This window comes from Python bivittatus, unplaced genomic scaffold (assembly GCF_059951505.1).
Source record: "Python bivittatus isolate LINGU-HERP-01145 unplaced genomic scaffold, Pbiv_v1 ctg000330_np1212, whole genome shotgun sequence".
Taxonomy (NCBI): Eukaryota; Metazoa; Chordata; class Lepidosauria; order Squamata; family Pythonidae; genus Python; species Python bivittatus.
Genome location: NW_028277058.1, coordinates 22,915,416 through 22,922,502, shown reverse-complemented (window position 1 = coordinate 22,922,502; position 7,087 = coordinate 22,915,416).

The window sequence follows — 7,087 nt, the reverse complement described above, 5'->3', positions numbered from 1 at the left end:
AAAAGCCAAAGGATTCGGGCATACCCTTAACATGCCCTGCAGGTACATTACCAGGACAGCATTTTTTGGCAGCAAGCCAGAATAGAGGCAACAGAGACAGAAGGATTAGCAATGGATGGCAAATTTTATGCTGGTATAGTTTTCTGGCAGCTCAGGGATGGGGATAGCACTTTAATTCAGCAGTGAGAAAAGCTCAAAATATTTGAAGTAATGATAAATGATCTGTCCACAGTTAGGTAGATCCCAGATCAGGAAGTTATTATATATCTTCACTTTCAAACTTGTTTCAGGTTTAAGTAGGACATTTGACTGTCAAACTTTGCTTAGTTTTTTTTTTTCTCTCTCTTTTTTTCCTGTCCAGTCTAATATCCTCTATTCTGTGGCTACCGAAAATGTCAACTCTTCAGGGTTGTTTTTCTGGCTCCCCTAGCATTCCAAGACTTCCCATTTGTTCTTCAGGAGCAACATCTGTAGCAAACCCCAACAATGCCAAAATCACACCAAACATGCAGTAACATGACACAAATGCTGCCATCCTGTTGTTAATCTCCAGGTCTGTCACACTGCATAAGTCATGGTATTGGGGTGATGATGTTGTCAAACATCATTGTTGTCCCCGGACTTCTGGTTGAGAGCCACAGTGAGCAAAACGTCCCTTTTTGCAGTGGGAGAGCATTATTTATTTACTGACAGAGATCGGCGCAGGATGCAGGATCCTGGCCACCAAAATGCTCTCCAGATTAAGGGGAGATCTTTGAGATAGTCCATGTGACTCCACACAGTTGTTCCTCATGAGTAAACCACAGGAATAGTAGTTTCATGGTTTGCCTATGCATCGAGCAGCTGGGAGTAGAGGGAGGAATATCTTTGCTCACAGTTGTTAAGGCAGCCTTTTTAAAGGACATTAAATTCAACTGAACCTCACTTCTTAATCACTTTGGATTTGCTAGTTTTTTCCCCCCTGCTGATTTAAAAGGATGAAGATCATTTGGAAGAGCAAGTTATATTGTATTCACTAGGTGAGTTGCCTTCTCTTTAGAAAACAAATTTTTAAATACGATTTTTATAAACTTTTGAAAAAATATTACTTTTTGGATTAAACACCAACAAGGTGCTCAGAATATGGACTGTAGAAAGTTTAACAACAGATTAAGGGCTCAGATGGACTTGGAATTATAATGTGTTTTTTTTAAGTTTTTAATTTTGTTACAGCAAACACAAACATACAGAAACAAACAAAAACATAAAAACCATCTTCCATCTTATACCATGTGTCAGCCAGTTACCAATCATTTGTGCCATCCTTTCATAGTCTTCACTCACCATTTATATAGATTCTCATGTTATCTATCCAACGTATATTTGTATATTTATCAGTTATCAATTATTAATCATTTATGACTAGTCTATCTATAACACCATTTATTACGAGAAATTATAGCTTTCATTATAAGATTTGTATCATTTTTGTCAATTGATTATATATATATATATATATATATATATATATATATATAGTAATTTATATCAGTTTATCGAGTTTCTATTGTAAAATTTCCTAATCTATTACATTACTGTATCTTTTCATCCAGCCATTGATAAAACAAATCCCATATCATATAAAATTGTTTGTCTTCTTGCTCTCTAATTTCAAATGTCAATTTACTCATCTCAGCACATTCCATAATTTTCTTAATAACTTCCTCTTGCATAGGTACTTTTTCATTCTTCCAATTCTTAGCAAATACAATTCTAGCTGCTGTCAAAACGTTTACAAGCAGATATTTCAATTCTTTACTGTATGTTTCCGGTATAATTCCCAGTAAAAATGTCTCTGGTTTAAAGTCTATGTGTTGTTTTGTCATTTTTTCCAACTATGTGTGGATTTTAATCCAATATCTTTTGGCTTCTGAACATGTCCACCAGATATGGTAATATGAGCCGGGTATCTGATGACACTTCCAGCATTTATCGGACTTGTTCTTACACATTCTCGTGATCCTCGCTGGGGGTAAATGCCACCTGTAAAACATCTTATACAAGTTTTCTTTATATGCAGTTGACATTGTCATTTTATAGTTTTGAGACCATAGTTTTTGCCACTTCTCTAAATCAATTCCATATCCAAAATTTTCCCCCCATGCAATCATTGTTTCTTTAACCCATTCTTCCTCCATTTTAAATTCTAGTAAATGTCCATAAAGTTTTTTAATCACCTTTTCATCAGTACCCATCAAAATTTTATCTAGAACAGTCAGCTTATCATAAATACCTTCTGCTTTAAAATCTTTATCAAATCTAGATTGTATTTGCAAATATGAAAACCAATTTATTTTTACACCTTGTTCTTCCAACGCTTGCATAGTTTTAAGTTCACCCTTTTCATTCAATATCTCAGTATATCTAACTGTTTGTTCCTTTTTATATATTATTGGATAAGAGAAGGCTTCAATAGTGGATATCCATCATGGAACTTTTAAGTAATATTGTCTTCTTGTTTTCTCCCAGTTTAAAAACAATGCCTCTCGAATATAATGCCTTCTAAAATAGCCCTGTGTTTTCGTTCCCTTATACCATAGGAAAGCATGCCAGCCCAACAACAAGTCATGTCCCTCTAACGTCAATAATCTATTATTTCTTAAAGTTATCCAATCCTTTACCCACATCAAATTTGTCGCCTGGTAATATAATTCCCAGTTAGGCAAGGCAAACCCACCTCTTACTCTTGCGTCTTGTAGTAATTTAAGCTTTATTCTTGCTTTTTTACCCTCCCAAATGTATTTCAATACAATTTTATTTAAATCATCAAAAAACTCTTTCTCTAGACGAATAGGAATTGTCTGGAATAAGTATAATATTCTAGGCAATATATTCATCTTAATGGTGGATATTCTCCCAATCATTGATAATTGTAGGTTCTCCCATTTTATCAAATCTGTTGCGATCTGTCGTTTGAATTTAACATAATTATTCTCCTTCAATGTACTACATCTTGGTGTAATATATATCCCTAGGTATTTAACCCTGTTTGTGACCTGTATTTCTAGGACTTCTTCCAGTTCTTTCTTTCGCCTTACTAACATATTCTTTGTTAATATCTTTGTTTTATCTTTATTTATTTTTAAACCTGCTACTTTTCCATATTCTTCTATCTTTTCAATTAATTTGGATGCTGTTTCCAATGGATCCTCTAGTATAAATACTAGGTCATCCGCAAAAGCTTGCAATTTGTACTCTTCCTTTTTGATTTTCATTCCTTTTATTTCTTTCTCTTCTCTTATATTCCTATTCAACACTTCTAATGTTAAAACAAACAACAGAGGCGATAGTGGACAGCCTTGTCTCGTCCCTTTTGTTATGTCTATCTGTTCTGTTAAATCTCCATTTATCATATCCTTTGCAGTCTGCTTATGGTATATTGTTTTAATGACTTGAATAAAATTTTTGCCAAAGCCCATTTGTGCCAATTGCAATAACATAAATCGCCAACTCATGTTGTCAAAGGCTTTTTGTGCGTCTAAAAATATCAAGGCCATTTGCTTTTCAGGATGTGCCTCATAATACTCCAAAGTGTCCAGAATTATTCTCATATTGTCTTTAATTTGTCTCTTTGGCAGAAATCCGTTTTGATCGGCATGAATAAAATTATTTAAATATCTTTTCAGTCTCTCTGCCAAAATTGAAGCAAAAATTTTATAATCTGAATTTAATAGAGATATAGGTCTATAATTTTTAACCTGTTGCGGGTCAGTGTCCTCCTTCAGTATAAGTGTGATGTATGCTTCAGTCCATGTTTTAGGTGTCCTCTTCTTTGTCATAACTTTATTCATGACTTCTAATAATTGGAGGCTCAATATTTCCTGGAAGGTTTTGTAAAATTCCACTGGCAGCCCATCTGGACCTGGGGCTTTCCCAACATTCTGCTTTTTTAAAGCTTCTGTTAGTTCCATCATAGTTATATTCCCCTCTAACATTATTTCAATATCTTTAGGTATCTGGGGTAATTTCACTTTCTGTAAATATTGTCTTACTTCTTCTTCTTGAACATTCTCTTGGTAGTACAATTTTCCATAATGATCTTGTATAATTTTTTTCTTGTCCTCATTACCAAAGCAGATCTGTCCTTCTTCATTTTTCAATTGATTAATCCTTTTGGATTCTCGCTCCTTTCTCAGTTTATAAGCTAGCCATCTGCCTGGTTTATTTGCATCTTCAAAGTAGTTCTGTTTGGCGTTTCTGATTTTTTGTGCTAGTTCCTCCTTTTCCATTAGTCCCATTTTATGTTTAATTAAATCCATTTTAGCTTTAATGTCTTTTTTTTGCGGGGATTTCTGTAACTCTTCTTCCAGTTTTTTATGGTCATCCTCCAATAATTTAAAGGTCTTTTTCTGCATTATGTTTCTTTTCCTTGTATAATCTATTATTAAACCTCTTGTATAGGCCTTCATTGTGTCCCAAAGATTCTGTAATGATGTATCCTCTTTTTTATTTTCATTAAAAAAGAAGGCAAGTTCTTTCTCTATTTTCTGTTTAAAATCTTTTTCTTTTAGTATCCTGTTATTTAAGGTCCATCTAGATCTCTTCCGTTGTCCTTTCCAGATAACTACCATTGGGTTGTGGTCGGCCCAAGTACTTGTTTGTATTTCAATTTCTCGAATGTTGGCAAATAAATCCGCTGACATCCATACCATATCAATTCTAGACCAAGATGCATGTCTATTTGAATAAAAAGTGTATTGCTTATTTGCCGGATTTCTTTCTCTCCATGTATCTTTCAAATTTATTCTTCTATCATTCGAAGGAAGGATTTTGGCAGTGTCTTCCTAGTTCTCTTTGTCGATTTCTGTGTTTTGTAATCCAATTGATCATTAATTATTCCACTGAAATCTCCCATCATACAAATATTAGCATAGTCCAATTCAACTATTTTCATATGTAATTTCCTGTAAAATTCTTCTTGATTGTCATTGGGAGCATAAATTGCAATTAAAAGAGTTTTAACATTATTATCTATTATTTCAACCATCAGAATCCTTCCATCATCATCTGCATAAATTTGTTCTGCCAACATTGTATCTCTAATATATAAGACCACACCTCTTTTTTTACATTGTGTCAAAGAAGTGAATAATTTACCTAATTTTTTTTTGCTGCAGCAAGTATTCATGTTGTTTTTTTATATGTACTTCTTGCAGACAAATTATATCAAACTTTAACTTCTCTAATTTATGGAATACTTTCCTTCTTTTAGTAGCTAAATTGAGTCCATTTATATTGATCATAATCAATTTTCTTTCCTCCATGTTAAGCTTTGTACGAGGGATTAATTGCTCTAGTGATCTTACTTCTCGTTGCTCTCTGGGAACACCATCTACCACATTTTCTTCTTTTTCTTTTTCAATTACTGCCACACATTCTTCTTGAAACTCAATTAACGATTCTCTCTTTTGTGTGTCTTCTTCTTTTCCTCTGAAAAATTCTAAATAAAATAGCTCTGCTTTTTGGACTGTATCAACTCTTTGTCTTTGTTCCTGCCAGGTAAACAGGAGACCTTCTGGAATCAGCCATCTGTAGTTTACTCCTCTTTTGAGTAGCTGTTTAGTCAAGAATGAGTATTGCCTTCTTATCTCTCTTACTGTTCTTGGCACCTGCTTCAGGACTACAATTTCTTTATCTTTGTACTTTAGTGTTTTCTCTCTTGCCACCTGAAGTATCTGTGCCTTAGTAGTTTTTTTGGTAAATCTTATATGTACTTCTCTTGGTAGTTTATTTCTCATTGCATATCTTGTGTAAACACGAAAAATTTCATCCATCCCGTCCATCATCTTCTCTTTAGTTATCTCCAATGCTTCTGCCAATATTTCTGTCATTGTTTCCGCAAGATTTTCACCTTTTTCTTCCTCTATATTTTGGAATCTCAAATAGTATTCTGATTTATCAATTTCCCATCCTAATAGTTCACTCCTGCCTTTTCCAACTTCACTCAATCGAGTATCGATATCTCCAATTTTCTTATCTCTTTGTATGTCTTCATCTTCGATTTTCTTGAATCTCTCCTCATATTTTATCATCATCTGTTGTATACTTTCATCTGTCTTTTCAATTCTATGCTCAATATTCTCCGTCCTCTTTCCAATCTTCTGGATTTCTTGCATAATTGCCTGCAATGTCACTTCCTTCTCTTTTTCATGTTGTATCATTGTCTGGATTGAGCGTTGTCTCCCAGGTGGTGAGGAGAAAACTACTGATGTTGATGAAGTTGGGGCTATTATTTTCCTGCTCATCTTGGTGCTTGAAACTGCAGAAAAGAGAAAAGGAGGAAAGAAAAAAGGCAAAAACCACAGCTACTACTCCAAAAGATAAAAATAAAAAACAATAAAAAGGAAAAAAGGAAAAAGGAAAAGAAGGGAAAGAAGGGAAAGAAGGGAAAAGGGAAAAAATCTTCAGGCACTTGTCTACCTTAATCCAATAATATACAAATAAAAAAGTAAAAAAAAAAAGGAAGGGAAAAAAAAGCTAAGTCTCTTTAAAAATCCAACTAAAGGGAGGGTAGAAAAAAAAACCCAGAACTTCTAGCAAAAAATGAGCTACTGCCACTAAGTATCCAAGGCTCTTGTGACTAGATCAAGCTTTCCATCTTAAACATTTTCAAAATCCACTTTCAACTCCGCTTTCTTATTTATAGTTGTTCGGATAGCACCTGTATAAACAGTTTATCATGCACATCCCACTATCTTTTTAGAAAGCCTAAAGTCCTTGAATATAGATAAAACAAGTCACAATAAAAAAAACAATATATCCAAGCCTCTAGATGGCAGTGCTACTTTCTTTCATTAACTTTCTCTTCACTCCACTTTCCCTATTTCCCAAAGCCGAATATATATATGTGTGTGTGTGTGTGTGTGTGTGTGTGTGTGTTTCTTAAGGCAGTAAAAGAAATCTTAGTCCCGAAGAAGAAGCTTGAAATTGAAAATTGTTAAATATCGAAAAGAAAAGCCAGTCCAGTTGAATTTTTTTTTTAAGAAAGGGAAAAAAAAACACACTTTGCCAAATTCAAGTCCAATAAAACGGGAAAGTTGAAAAACTA